Genomic DNA, 16,220 nt, shown 5'->3' on the forward strand with positions numbered 1-16,220 from the left:
GTGTTTACTGATATGCCCAGACTTGATTTCTGTGAAGTTTGTTTGAGATCACTATATGTTCTCTCAATTCTGATTATAGGAATTTTGTGCTTGGATCATGTCTTAGAGAACGTGTTCAACTTGCGATTGGGTAACTTGGTGTTTCTTCTGGTACTTAGCTGATTTAGCATTGGTTTCTTTGCAATATTGTGCTGCTGTGTGTTCATACCTGGTATGATTGTGGTTCTGGACAGATGCTAATGATTTCTGCTGGATTCCATGTTCCATCAGTTGGATGTTGTACTTGTACCTTTTGTCCCATGTTAAATTTGGGTAGTTCTTTGCCTGCATGTCAGTTGTGTGTGTCCTCCTTCTTCCCCGGTTTTTCAATGAGTGCCTTTTCTACTCCTGGGACTATCAATGCATGGTGACTGGGAAGAGTTGTTCGCACTTATCTGCTGAACAATAATTCTTAGCATCCTGAATGAGTTCCTTCGAGTACGAGTTGCGGGGCTGGGTTTTACCAAGCCCACAACATCTGGCTTGTGGGAGGTGATGGGAGGGGTGGGGGTTGGAAGTATCTTCCGGCAGAGGAATGCTAAGAGGGCCGGTCCGATCCTCCCAGTGGCGTCAAAGCCCTTGATGGCTCTCCTGCCGCTGGGTGACGGAACTGAACTACACTATTTAAATGAATGGGATGAATTAATTTAAATAAACTTAGCTTTAATCTTCTGGGCCCACCGAGATCTTCAATGTGGCGGCGGGCAGTTCCGTGCCTTCAATTCCCCATCTGGGGAAAGCTGGCGTGACACTGATGGGGAGGGGGGAGAAGTTAAGATTTTCAGTGTAGTGGGGGGGGAACGGGGTCAAATAAATGTATTGGGTGTAGGGGATGGTGGGAAGAGGTGAACTTTAAACTTTGTGCAGTCTTGAGATGAAGGTCAGATTTAAAAGATACGTGTTTTTCAGGGGGAAAGGGCAAATAGTTAATGTAATTGTTATTGCGGGGGTGGGAAAATGGTGTTAGAAATTTATTTGATAAATTTAGGGGGAGTGTATTCTTAAATTTGAATATGCCAGCAGGGCTGGCTGCCCTTTAAAAATGGTGCCAGTGCCTGCACACAGGCAGCTGATGCCATTGCCGGCGACAGACAACCTGCCCCCTCCACATTATTGGGGAATGCGGGCTGCCGTGGTTATTTAAATGAGCTGCCGTGCAGGAGATTGCAGCGGTTCTTCAGCGTGCGGCCTGCACATGCAGGCTGCCATTTTTTTTCAGCTCACTGCCAAAATCGGCAGCAGGCTCTTAAAATCCAGCCCGCTGTGTTTGTGCTCTCAGTTCTGTGATGGTGTCCCTCTCCCTCTGAAGGTCATTCTGTGGTGCCAGTCTCCAGTCCTTGATCTTCAGATCAAGTTTCCAGAGGACCCTGCAATGTTTTGTTCACTTCTTTGTCTCTATTTTAAGTTTGATCCGTTGAGTTTGTAGCCCAGTTCCTGCAGTGCCTGCTCCTGCTCATCGATCAACTGCAGTTGTCCTTGTGGACTGTTGTCTTCACCGTTGTCTTGTTTTCGCTATGAAAGGTAACCAAGGTCAGGTCTCTGCATGCTGGAAGGCATTCACTGGACCTGTGGTGTCCACAACATAGAATCTCTGAGATGAGCATGGTGTGTTGTGGTGGCAATGTTCAAATGTGATGGATCCCAGGGATGGAATCTTCGAGTTGTTGAATGCTGTGAGCTTGGCAGTGGTTGGTTGAGCCATCACTTTCCACTTCTGTGGGTACATGCTTTTCAGTGTACTGACTCATGCTGATTTTTGTCCACTGTATGTTTCCCAGGCTTCTGTTACGCATACCATGTGAATAGTGCCTAAGTTTTCTGATGGTACCATGGTGTCAACAGGTTCTGTGATGCTAACTATATGGAATGCTGCTCACTGTCAACACTCTGGTCATACTCATCATCCAACCTTGTCGTTTGGCATGGATTTACTGTTTGTGGAATCTGGTACACTGTCAATGGTGGATGTAGTGCACAGAGCCTGTAGATTCTTTCAACCATAAGTATTTTGCAACCACTTTTGAGCAACGCTTCCAAGCTGTAACCTTTGGGTTGGTTCAAAAGATCTTTTTGAAATGCTTCAAGAGGATTAGAAGCTATCACGAGCTTGACGATTCTGTGAGCCAGCTCTGCCTCTAAACTTGCAGTCATGCTCGTTATCTCTGTACCGGCTCACAAACTGATTTATCGTCTCCTTGGGTTGCTGTCTGAAAGACATAAACTTGAAACGGTGTCCAGAAGTAGAGCTTCATCCATACCTGGTCTTCCAGTGTAGACCATATTTGCCTTGGGTCTTTGAGGTCGTCCTCTGACAATGCTGATGTGTTCAGTCTGTGGAAACCTTTGTCCCTTACAGCTATTTTAACTTTAATTTTATGGCTTGTATGTTTGGCTCCTGAGACAGCTAGGTACAGAAAACATAGTTCCATCCACTGCCTGAATAATTTTAAATTCAGTAAGGAGGTCTGCCACCTGCCAATTCAGGGATGGGAGTTTTTTTAGTCATCCTGCCAGTGTTAGAATTAGAATTAGAACATTACAGCGCAGTACAGGCCCTTCGGCCCTCGATGTTGTGCCGACCTGTGAAACCATCTGACCTACACTGTTCCATTTTCATCCATATGTCTATCCAATGACCACTTAAATGCCCTTAAAGTTGGCGAGTCTACTACTGTTGCAGGCAGGGCGTTCCACGCCCCTACTACTCTGAGTAAAGAAACTACCTCTCACATCTGTCCTATATCTATCACCCCTCAACTTAAAGCTATGTCCCCTCGTGTTTGCCATCACCATCCGAGGAAAAAGACTCTCACTATCCACCCTATCTAACCCTCTGATTTATCTTATATGTCTCTATTAAGTCACCTCTCCTCCTTCTCTCCAACAAAAACAACCTCAAGTCCCTCAGCCTTTCCTCGTAAGACCTTCCCTCCATACCAGGCAACATCCTAGTAAATCTCCTCTGCACCCTTTCCATAGCTTCCACATCCTTCCTATAATGCGGTGACTAGAACTGCACGCAATACTCCAGGTGCGGTCTCACCAGAGTTTTGTACAGCTGCAGCATGACATCATGGCTCTGAAACTCGATCCCCCTACTAATAAAAGCTAACACACCATATGCCTTCTTAACAGCCCTATTAACCTGGGTAGCAACCTTCAGGGATTTATGCACCTGGACACCAAGATCTCTCTGTTCATCTACACTACCAAGAATCTTCCCATTAGCCCAGTACTCTGCATTCCTGTTACTCCTTCCAAAGTGAATCACCTCGCACTTTTCCGCATTAAACTCCATTTGCCATCTCTCAGCCCAGCTCTGCAGCCTATCTATGTCCCTCTGTACCCTACAACATCCTTTGGCACTATCCACAACTCCACCGACCTTAGTGTCATCTGCAAATTTACTAACCCACCCTTCTACACCCTCTTCCAGGTCATTTATAGAAATGACAAACAGCAGTGGCCCCAAAACAGATCCTTGCGGTACACCACTAGTAACTAAACTTCAGGATGAACATTTGCCATCAACCACCACCCTCTGTCTTCTTTCAGCGAGCCAATTTCTGATCCAAAGCTCTAAATCACCTTCAACCCCATACTTCCGTATTTTCTGCAATAGCCTACCATGGGGAACCTTATCAAACGCCTTACTGAAATCCATATACACCACATCCACTGCTTTACCCTCATCCACCTGTTTGGTCACCTTCTCGAAAAACTCAATAAGATATGTGAGGCACGACCTACCCGTCACAAAACCGTGCTGACTATCGCTAATGAACTTATTCTTTTCAAGGTGATTATAAATCCTGTCTCTTATAACCTTTTCCAACATTTTACCCACAACTGAAGTAAGGCTCACAGGTCTATAATTACCAGGGCTGTCTCTACTCCCCTTCTTGAACAAGGGGACAACATTTGCTATCCTCCAGTCTTCTGGCACTATTCCTGTCGACAATGATGACATAAAGATCAAGGACAAAGGCTCTGCAATCTCCTCCCTAGCTTCCCAGAGAATCCTAGGATAAATCCCATCTGGCCCAGGGGACTTATCTATTTTCACACTTTCCAAAATTGATAACACCTCCTCCTTGTGAACCTCAATCCCATCTAGCCTAGTAGTCTGAATCTCAGTATTCTCCTCGACAACATTTTCTTTCTCTACTGTAAATACTGATGCAAAATATTCATTTAACACTTCCCCTATCTCCTCTGATTCCACACACAACTTCCCACTACTATCCTTGATTGGCCGTAATCTAACTCTAGTCATTCTTTTAGTCCTGATATACCTATAGAAAGCCTTAGGGTTTTCCCTGATCCTATCCGCCAATGACTTCTCGTGTCCTCTCCTTGCTCTTAGCTCTCCCTTTAGATCCTTCCTGGCTAGCTTGTAACTCTCAAGTGCCCTAACTGAGCCTTCACGTCTCATCCTAACATAAGCCGCCGCCTTCCTCTTGACAAGCGCTTCAACTTCTTTAGTAAACCACGGCTCCCTCGCTCGACAACTTCCTCCCTGCCTGACAGGTACATACTTATCAAGGACACGCAGTAGCTGCTCTTTGAATAAGCTCCACATTTCGATTGTTCCCATCCCCTGCAGTTTCCTTCCCCATCCTACGCATCCTAAATCTTGCCTAATCGCATCATAATTTCCTTTCCCCCAGCTATAATTCTTGTTCACAGGAGTTTCAGTTAAATCTGAGGCCGCAGCAAATCTTTAAGCTGGCACAGCCCTTAAGAGATTAAGTTCTGTGGCTCCACTGGCTTGCAGTACCCTGATGGCCACACTGTTAGAATTGGACCAGAATATTACGACCCCTTGGAAGCGGACTGGGGGAGGGGGGGGTGGTTGTGTAAAATTGAGTGGTAGGTGGAGGGTGCTGTTCCTGTCGCCTACCCACCCCTGCTGCTCTTTTACCAGCAGTGGGGGAGGTTGCAAATGGCTCATCTGCCCAAGGGCAATTGAGGTCCTTAAGTGGCCAATTACTTGCCACTTAAGGGCCTCCTCCCACTGCTGCTGGGAGGGTGCCAGCAGCAGACAGGCAGTTCAGCACCTGAGGAGGCCACCTAGTAATACCTGGTGGCGGCCTCCTGGGCTGGGGGCAGCCCTCCTGAATGGCACCTTGTGCCCCACGGAGAGCCCTTCCGCAGCACAGGTCATTCCTCCTAAAACTAACCCCCTTCCCTACATTCTGACCACCCCCCCCCCTCCCCCGCTGCCCTGCCTCACCAGGGCCTAGCCAGTCGTCCCTGGCAAAACAAAACCCCAACTCCTCTTTTCGGCTGATGTCCATTCTGGCTTTTCTCTCTGGATGCAGTCCTGGCGGTGCTGCTGAGACTGAGGAGCTGCTGGCCCTCTGATTGGCCAGCAGCTCTTGGAAGTGGGACTTCCTGCCTCAGAGGGGCATAAGTCCCGAGCTAGGCCAATTGAGGGCTTGGGCCATGTAAAATTAGTATCTTCCAGGCCCAGTGGAGGCAGGCTCTCCCCTGACCTTTGCGCTGGTATGTTGGGCCGCAAAGTAAAATTCCAACCTTGAAATCGATGGTGCTTTTGCTGCCGTCCCACTCTTTTGCTAAGCCGTGCCCACAAGCTAAGCTTCGGTGCCAAAATTTTTTAATGGCGATGCAGGTCTATTTCAGCCTCCTCAAAGCTGTTGGAGGCTGCCGTTTGATTAAATCATTATTATTTTTTATTTTCTGGGCCTTTTGTGAATGTTTGGATGCGTTTTTACAGCACTTTGTTTTTATTTCAGATTTCCAGCATCTGCAGTATTTTGCTTTTATGTCAGCTGTGGCTCAGTTTGTAGCACTTTTGCCTCTGAGTTAGGAGGTTCTGGGTTTAAGTCCCCCTCCAGGACTTGAACACAAAAGTCAAGGCTGATACCCCAGTGCAGTACGAAAGGAGTGCTCCACTGTTGGAAGTGCTGTCTTTTGGATAAGACATTAAACTGAGTCCTTGTCTGCCCTTTCAGGTGGATGTGAAAGATCACATGGCACTGTTTTGAAGAGATTAGGGGAGGTATCCTCAGCATCCAATACTTATCCCTCAATCAACATCACAACAAAACAGATTATTTGGTCATTATCAAATTGCTTTGTGTGGGTGTTTGCTGTGTACAAATTGGCTGCTGTGTTTTCTACATTACAACTTCAGAAGTATTTCATTGGCTGTTAAGTGCTTTGAGACATCCAATAGTCATGAAAGGCACTATAAAAATGCAAGTGGTAATGACCAGATAATTTGTTTTAGTAATGTTGGCTGAGGGATAAAAATTGATACTGTAAGTATTGCACTGGAGTATCAATCTAAATTATGTGCTGAAGTCTCAAATGACTCCGAAGCAGAGTGCGATCACTGAGCCACAGCTGATATGCTCAGTACTGAATCAGCACTCACTGACCAACTAAACCAGGGGTCTGCAACCTGCAGCTCTGGAGCCACATGTGGTTCTTCAACATCTCATTTGCGGCTCCCAACCTTTTCCAGTTGGATCACATTAACATGAAAAAAGCCTAAAAATAATTAAGTCAAGGAAAGTAAGAGTTGTGTTTCTATTATGGGGATAAAAGGCTAATCATTATGCTATACTTTACGGTTTCAAATGATTATTTTAATGGAAAATATCATTGTTCTAAAAATAAACCTGTTTGCGTGGTATTGCTATGCCATGGTCATAGATTCAAGGAACAGGTTTAATGGTTGCAACCATTATTGTTTCTAATATAGCTGAGATGATAAATTATTCTGAATGTGCTATTAGAAGTGTTTTTATTACGAGAATCAATAGCTGAAAATATTGTCTTAATTCTATGCACCTTAAGTTAGTTTGTTTTAAAGATTACTTTACAGACAAAATTGTAATGAAGTCAAAAACATGATTATTCAGAGTTAGATCTATTTTAATCTTTTTCTATTGATACATTAATTCAACACACATTTTCTTTGTTATATATGCATAGAACATAGAACATAGAACAGTACAGCACAGTACAGGCCCTTCGGCCCACGATGTTGTGCCGAACCTTTAACCTACTCTAAGATCAAACTAACTACCTACCCTTCATTCTACTATCATCCATGTACCTATCCAAGAGTTGCTTAAATGTCCCTAATGTATCTGCTTCTACTACCACCGCTGGCAGTGCATTCCACGCACCCACCACTCACTGTGTAAAGAACCTACCTCTGACATCTCCCCAAAACCTTCCTCCAATCACCCTTTCCACCCTGGGAAAAAGTCTCTGGCTATCCACTCGATCTATGCCTCTCATCATCTTGTACCCCTCTATCAAGTCACCTCTCATCCTTCACTCCAATGAGAAAAATCCGAGCTCCCTCAATCTTTCTTCGTAGTACATGCCCTCCAGTCCAGGCAGCATCCTGGTAAATCTCCTCTGCACCCTCTCTAAAGCTTCCACATCCTTCCTATAATGAGGCGACCAGAACTGAACACACTATTCCAAGTGTGGTCGAACCAGGGCCTTATAGAGCTGCAGCATAACCTCGCGGCTCTTAAACTCAATCCCCCTGTTAATGAAAGCCAACACTCCATACGCCTTCTTAACAACCCTATTAACTTGGGTGGCAACTTTGAGTGATCTATGGACATGGATCCCAAGATCCCCCTGTTCCTCCACACTACCAAGAATCCTGTCTTTAAGCCTGTATTCCGCATTCAAATTCGACCTTCCAAAATGAATCACTTCACACTTTTCCAGGTTGAACTCCATCTGCCACTTCTCAACCCAGCTCTGCATCCTGTCAATGTCCCGTTGCAACCTACAACAGCCTTCCACACTATCCACAACTCCAGCAACCTTCGTGTCATCGGCAAACTTGCTAACCCAGCCTTCCACTTCCTCAGCCAAGTCATTTATAAAAATCACAAAGAGCAGAGGTCCCAGAACAGATCCTTGTGGAACACCACTGGTCACTGAGCTCCATGCTGAATACTTACCATCTACTACCACCCTCTGACTTCTATGGGCCAGCCAATTTTGTATCCAGACAGCCAACTTTCCCTGAATCCCATGCCTCCTTACTTTCTGAATGAGCCTACCATGGGGAACCTTATCAAATGCCTTGCTAAAATCCATATACACCACATCCACTGCTCTTCCTTCATCAATGTGTTTTGTCACATCTTCAAAGAATTCAATAAGGCTTGAGGCATGACCTGCCCCTCACAGCCATGCTGACTGTCTCTAATCAAACCATGCTTTTCCAAATAATCATAAATCCTGTCTCTCAGAATCCTCTCCAATAATTTGCCCACCACCGACGTAAGACTGAATGGTCTATAATTCCCAGGGTTATCCCTATTCCCTTTCTTGAACAAGGGAACAACATTTGCCACCCTCCAATCATCCGGTACTACTCCAGTGGACAGTGAAGACGCAAAGATCATCGCCAAAGGCATAGCAATCTCTTCCCTCGCTTCCCGTAATATCCTTGGGTATATCCCGTCTGGCCCCGGGGACTTATCTGTCCTCATATCATTCAAAATTTCCAGCACATCCTCCCTCTTGACCTCAACCTGTTCGAGCATATCAGCCTGTTCCATGCTGTCCTCACAAACAACCAGGTCCCTCTCACTAGTGAATACTGAAGCAAAGTATTCATTTAGGACCTCCCCTACCTCTTCCGACTCCAGGCACAAGTTCCCTCCACTATCCCTGATCAGCCCTACCTTCACTCTGGCCATCCTCTTGTTCCTCACATAAGTGTAGAACGCCTTGGGATTTTCCTTAATCCTACCCGCCAAGACTTTTTCATGTCCCCTTCTAGCTCTCCTAAGTCCATTCTTCAGTTCCTTCCTGCCTACCTTGTAACCCTCTAGAGCCCTGTCTGATCCTTGCTTCCTCAACCTTAAGCTTCCTTCTTCCTCTTGACTAGCTGTTCCACATCTCTTGTCGTCCAAGGTTCCTTCACCCTACCATCCCTTCCCTGCCTCATCGGGACAAACCTATCCAGCAGTCACAGCAAGTGCTCCCTAAACAACCTCCACATTTCTGTCGTGCATTTCCCTAAGAACATCTGTTCCCAATTTATGCTCCCCAGTTCCTGCCTAATAGCATTGTAATTCCCCCTCCCCCCAATTAAATATTTTCCCATCCCGTCTGCTCCTGTCCCTCTCCATGACTATAGTATGCAAATTATGCATTCTACCATTTGCCAAAATATTTGGTTTAGAGATGCTGATTTTTCATCTTGTGGCTCCCAATAGCTTATATTTTAGGCATTTTTAAAAAAATGGCTCTTCAGGTAAAAATGGTTGCAGACCCTTGAACTAAACCATTGAAGAGCTTGCTATATGCTAATTCTCCCTGTCAGTCAAACAGGCCTGGGATGCTTATTAAGTCAGGCAATTTACTTATTTCCTCGGCTATTGATGACTTTTTAGAACCAGCTGCGACTAAATAGTGGAAGGATTCCTTTTGTGAAATGATTTGCACATTGGAAATATTACATATTTTAAAAAAGTGAGGATAATTAAGAGTAATGCTTAGTGCATGTTTTGTTGTACATCACAGATTATTGCTTATTTTTCATAATGTTTGAAAAAGGAAAATAGGGCTATTCTAGTAGATGTTACTTGAATTGGATTTTCTGTCGTATTCATTCTGACGTATGAGATTTTGTTTTTGTTACAGAGCTCTGTTACTACAACAGTTTTATTTCCCTTAGCTTTGGTGTCTCGTAACTTCTGACTAATGGTCATGAAATACGAGCACGAAAAATCCCCCTTGAGACTGGGAACCTCCTGACATCCACATCGTTACTAAGAGAAATGGAGCTCTTACACATCATAACTGTTTTCATTTCACATGAGTAACGTAAGGATCTATCTAATTTAATTGTGTTTGCTGGGAGATTATGGGAGGGAAGGAACATGGGTCAACAGGAAGTTGGCAGTTCAGTGCCCAGTGTACCAGATGTGCCTGAGCTTTTCCTGTGGGCTCTGACATCCATGAACTGTTTGTAATCTCAATTGACTGTGAATAGCCTCCGAAGAGTGCATAAGGAGAGGAAACAGCTGGTTAGTCTGATTTTAGATACATTACACAGAATTGAGATTCTATCAAAAACAGTTGTTGTGGACATCTGTTATTTTATTCCAGACTTTCAACACCTTTACTTTGCATATATTTCCCTATAATTCACCTTGAACCTATTTAATTATTTCCGTCATTGCTTGTGCATTTCAAATGTTCTACTTTACTGCTGGCAACAAAAGTGATCATTTATCCCACTGTCTCATTTCAGTTTGAGTATGTCATTGAGAGATATTTCCGAAACAATCAGCATCTGACAATATTTCAATTAGGCAACTTGTTTAAACCGGACTGAAGACAGGAGTCTGTTAGTTTGCATAGTCTGAAAGCTACTTTATATATGCCTTACTAGGGCTGTTGCTTCTTCATTCAATCTTAGTCTATAAAGGCACTATATAAATGCAAGTGGTAATTTGTTTTAGTAATGTTGGCTGAGGGTAAATATTGATTCTGCACAGGAGTGTCAACCTAAATTATGTACTGAAATCTCGAGCGAGACTTTCTGATTGGAGTGCGTTATGAGACACTAACATATTAAGGGCTAAGATGGACTGATGAACTCTAGGAGCTTCAGTGATTTATCACCATCTCAAACATGTACATTGCAAAACAAAGTATGAATTTTCAACAAACATCCTCATTTTGCTTGGTCTGGTGTGAAACTGATAGACTGTAAAAATGGCAAAACAATTGAGTTGAATTAAAGTCTTCTAATTTTTATTTTGGATACAATAACAATTTAACTTGATATGTTTGCATTTTGAAATGTAAGTGTTAAAAGGCCTTAAAAGCTGAAAAATCTGTTTTACATCAGAAGTTTGTTTCTATCAACAGAACTTCAGATACTTAAAAAAAAAAATTCAGTACTTCATTGTCCAGAAGCAAATACCTGATACTTTGTACAGTAATGAAACACAGTACTGCTGTAAACCACATAGCGCACAGCTTGAATTACTGCAGAGCAGTTTGGGCTTTAGTGATGCAAATTGCTGCCTATCTTAGGCAGGAGATCACCCATAGTTCGGGCACATGATTTATTATTGCTCAGGCCTTCTCTTAATCTAGTATTTGCATTGATTCTCAAACATCTTGTGTAACTTTACAGTGCTAAGTTGTACAAATTGTTCAGCAGCAAGTGTAAAAATTTGTAGAAGTTGTCACCGTCATTGGGTTGTTACAAATCACTTGCCAGCCGATAAGCAGTTCAGGTAAATAGTGTGACAGCAGTTCCTGGAAAGTGCCTTGGACCACATCTGCTGCAGTCTAATTTCATTGTGAATATTTCATTTTACCTGACATTTAAGTTCTTGCTGCATTAAGACACAGCAGCTGAAAGCTTTCTGCATGCACATAGATGTATATGCACACAGACATGTGAGCTATCTACACCTTCTTTGTTTATCTCTTGCCCCATATTTTACTCATTAAAAGCTCTGTTTTACCTTGCCACATGATTTGAGATGCTAGGGCTTATTTTATGGGGAGTGTAGTACAGGTACGATATTAAGTGTTTATGGTGCTGGATCAGAAATGCAGGGGTTGAGAGTTTAAATCCCACCAGGTAAAGTTATGAAATTGAATGTAATAAATCTGGTAATTTGTGGGTGAGCACCAGAAAATTGGTCAAGAAAACTGCTGGAATGTTATCAAAGTACAACTAGTTCACTCATTACCTATTCAGAGAAAGTAACCCACTTTCCCCACCCCCCCCCCCCCCCTCCCTTTACCTAGTCTCGCCAACAACTGATTCTATTCACAAAATATGGTTATCTTTTACTGCCCTCTGAAATGGCCTACCAAGCCATTCAGTGTACAATTACTTCAAAAAGACAACCAACCTAAGGGCAACTCAGAACTAGGATTAAATGCAGCCTTACTGATGTCATCCACATTCTGGGAACAAGTTCAATGGCTCCAATTTTTGTGGTGGCAATGACCAGGAAAATGTCAGTGGTCACTGTTATGACTCCATTGAAACTGACAGCAACTTTTGGAGTCCACACATGTGCAGAATAATATGGAAATCCAGAAGTTGTGGTCTGTGATTCTATGCTTCTCCAGAGGGTATGCTCTTGGTGCCCCCCAGACTGCAATCAATGGGAATTCAATGAACTGATAACTTCCACTCTTATGCTGGTAGTCTCACTGTAGAATCCCTTGTTGAATGAGGTGTAGCTGGGCTTTTAATGCTGTCCTAACTTCATAATTACTGCTAAACACCCTCACTAGCCCTGAAAAACTATTTTTTTATTTGTGGAATGTCAAATTTCTCTAAAGATTCCACATATTTTCAGAATGTTTTTTCAAAGTTGTAAGGTATTTATTTTAGCTTCTATCTTAATCCAATTAATACATTTATTTTGCTCTCTAAAATTTTAAATTGAAAGTAAAGGGATTCAGTGCATTTAACGTCCTGGTTTGCTCCCTGTGAAAATACTTCAGTGTTATTGGTAACTTACCCTGCTTGCTGGCATCACTGCTGCTGCACGCCTGGAGATCCCCTTGATTTGGCAACAGATTTTAACTGCCATTTGGAAATGGGTAGACTGCAGCACAGATCGCTAGATCTTTTGGGCAGCTTTCTTCGAGGTCAGTGACCAGCATTGTTGCATCACCACTGACCACAAAATCTGGGCCACTATTATATATTAAAGGTGCTTAATGGGCCGCAACATACAATTTCAAAATATATTGGAAACTCCTGAGGAAGACTTTGCCAACGTCTCCATTTTAGAATTGTCAACATTTACCTGTAGTACTGGCTACATTGTTATGTGGCACTGTTCGAGGTGGTTTTACATCTTTAATGTCACTCAACATTAGTTGCGAAAACAATAGCTGCTGTCGCATATTCTTTGGCAGCCATCTGTCTCGTGAGACAATAGTTTGCGCCTTGCTGGTCGACTCTGCATTAAACATCACCTGGTGTGGCTCAGAACCCCCACTCTAGCATGGCAGTCTCTGCCATACTTGTTGCAGATGAAGGCAGTGGGCTGACAAGGTGTAGGATTCACTGGCCTCTGTTTTCTCTGGGCCCTCTTCTCAGCTGGCTGTGCTTTTCATTTCTCCTCACCTCTTCCAATGCCCCTCCCAACAGTCAACCTCCAGAAGTCAGTCGTCAGCAACTGTCTCCCAGTTGTCTGTCAATGCTTGCTATCTCCATATCTCACTTGCATGTGTCATTGTAGCGAAGGTATGGTGAACTCTAGCAGATCATGAGCAGTGGCCAGTTCACCATACAAAAGGTCTTTGGGTAATACAGCTGACATCCAGCTGAGCCAACGCAGATTTCATTGGCTTAGTAATGTGAATATGCTGACAGAATTAGAACACTCCAGGACCTCTGAGCTCATGACTGTGTCCCAACAAAAGATGCCGAGGTTATGTCTTAAACAACGAAGTAGAAACTGTTTAGCTTTTTCTACTTCCTAGCATGGGTTATCCAGGTCTCACTACTGTAGAGGAGTACACTGAGAACACAGGCCTGATAGACTTGCAGTTTGGGGTTCTGGGTCAGGTTGCTGTTCCACACTTACTCAGGTTGGACATAACAGCTGCAGCTTTTGTGATGAGTGTTGATTTCAGAATCAAGTGACAGATTGCTGGTGATTGTGCGGCCGAGATATGTGAAGTTATCAAAAACTTCCTACGTCCCATTAACAACATTATTGATGGCGGTATGGCAACATCCTGGACCATGACATTGGTCCTGATGGTCAAACCAAAACTCTTTGCAGGCATGAGAGTCTGTCCATTTGCTGCTGAAGGTGTTCCTTGGTATGGAATGCTAGTGCAGCATCATTGGCACAAAGCAACTCTGACCTGGCACATTTTTGTCTTGGATCTCAGGTGGATAAGGCTGAACAGCTTTCCGTCAGTTCTGGGATGTAAGTAGACATCCCCTGCAGATGAACTGAAATTATATGACAGCAGCAAAGAAGAATATGCCGAAGTGTCAGTGCCAGAACGCAACCCTGTTTGACCCCACTGCAGATCTCAAAGGGTTCTGATGTTGCCCCATCATAGCTGACCTTACCCATCATCTTTTCATGGAAGGAAGAGATCACACTGGGCAGCTTTGACAGACAATTTTCTTCAGCTTAAATAGACTACCTTTGCTCACATGGTCAAATGCCTTGGTGAGATCAATGAAGGCCATCTTTAGTGATCTCCTTTGTTCATAGCATTTCTCTTGTAGCTGCCAGATTGAGAAGGTAATGTCAATTGTGTATCTTCTGGTTCTGAAACCACAAACTGGAATTGGGAATAGATATGTTCAGCCAAGTTCTGCAGTCTGACAAGGGCAACATGGGCAAATATTTTTCCCACAATGCTCAGCAGGGCAATGCCTCAATAGTTGCAATCACTGCAGTCAGCCTTCTTTTTGTACATGGTCAGAATCTTTACATCACATATATCCTGAGGCACTGCCCCCTCCCTCCAGAGACACAAGTTTGTGCAGATGCTGCAAGAGTGCTGGTTTCCCATGCTTGATGAATTCAAACTGTATAGCATCATCACCTGGAGCTTTGCCAATGGCAAGTGAGTCAATAACTTTGCTAAGCTCCTCCACTGGGTTCAGTATCTAGCTTTTCTGTGACAGGCAGGCTCTCTATGACCAGAGAGTGATCTGTATTGCTGTCAGCACTCTGGTAATAGTGTGTGTTGAGAACGCTGTTGAGAGTCATATCTCATGATCAGGTCCAGCTGATGCCAGTGTCCTGATCTTGGATGTCTCCAGGACACTTTATGGCCTGGTTTCTTCTGAAAAAAAATCTTAGTCACACAAAACTCTTGGTAACAGCAAAGCTCAAGTAGTCTTTGCCCATTTATTCCCAAGTCATGATGTCTAAGGCAGAAGAGCCATGCCTCATGGATCACACCAGCTTTCACATTGAAATCCCCCAATAGGTAAAGATGTTCTGTCTTGGGGATTCTGTTTATTGCAGTGTCAAACTCAGAAAACTGGTCTTTTGCCTCTTTAGTGGAGCACAACGTTGGAGCATAGATACTCAAGAGGTTAATTGGCCCGGCTTGAGTTGAGTGGTGGGTGGAGAGAACACTTTCTGAACCATTTGTGGGGGTTCTATCATCCAGAGTAGCGAGTTCCTTAGAGCAATGCTGACACCCTGCTCATGGGTTTCCTCTGAACTCTTCCCCTGCTAGATGAACGTGTGATGTTTTTCTTTCAGTGATCCACTCTCAGCGATCCTCGTCTCTTGTAGGGAAGCTATGTCAATGTTCAGCCTATCAAGTTCCATATTGATCACAGCCATCTTGCAGGCATTATCGACCAGCTGCAAGTTATCTATCAGTCCCATGCACACAGTCCTGATGTTCCAGCTTGCCAATCGAAGAGTTGGCTTCTTCTTGCTTGTTTCGTTTGTTTGTCTGGTGTGATGGATTTGGTCCACTTGTTGAGCTGAGACTCTAAGCTTCAAGCACCCATTGAAGCAGGTGGACTGTGGCATTCAGCACCTTTACTAGTCAGGGGCTGCTCAACTTGAGGTGGGTGGTAGCTGACCAGTGATGCATGATAGTCCCTCCCACCATCGGAGACAGCCTGTAGCACTATTCTCTACCAATCAAATTGGACTTGTCATTCGTAACTGCTGTCTCCCATGGTGTGTTAACACTCTGCAGCAAAATTTGAGGATTCTCTCTAGGACTCAAGCCTGGACAAAATTTATGAAGATCCTGGGCTACCCAAATGTCTGGGTCCCTCTCAACCTCCCCAGTTGGGTCCAAAGGAATGCAAAGCACCAGTTTGGTTGCAGGAGTTGCCAGAAAGTTGGCATTTAGACATCAGTTTGCGTTTGGTCTCCACTGCAGATTTTTTGTCATGGTCCACTCCCTTAGCCTTCAAGTCTCCCGAGGTATCCACAAGACAGTGGGGCTATTCGCCTATGGCTGAGAGTTTGGTTCATGATCCCTTGGACATGTCCACATGCTGGTGGTTCTGTACACTGCATGTCTGGGGGCCAAACCTCCGACATGCAGTGCAGCATATTGATGACAAAATAACTAGCTGAGTCTGCATGCAGTTACAGGCTCTGACCACTGTCCATATGGAGCAGCCTAAGTAAAGCCTCCATTCTGATGGCCATGATCTATGTTAC

Source organism: Heterodontus francisci, chromosome 2, assembly GCF_036365525.1.
Source record: "Heterodontus francisci isolate sHetFra1 chromosome 2, sHetFra1.hap1, whole genome shotgun sequence".
In the NCBI taxonomy this organism is placed as follows: Eukaryota; Metazoa; Chordata; class Chondrichthyes; order Heterodontiformes; family Heterodontidae; genus Heterodontus; species Heterodontus francisci.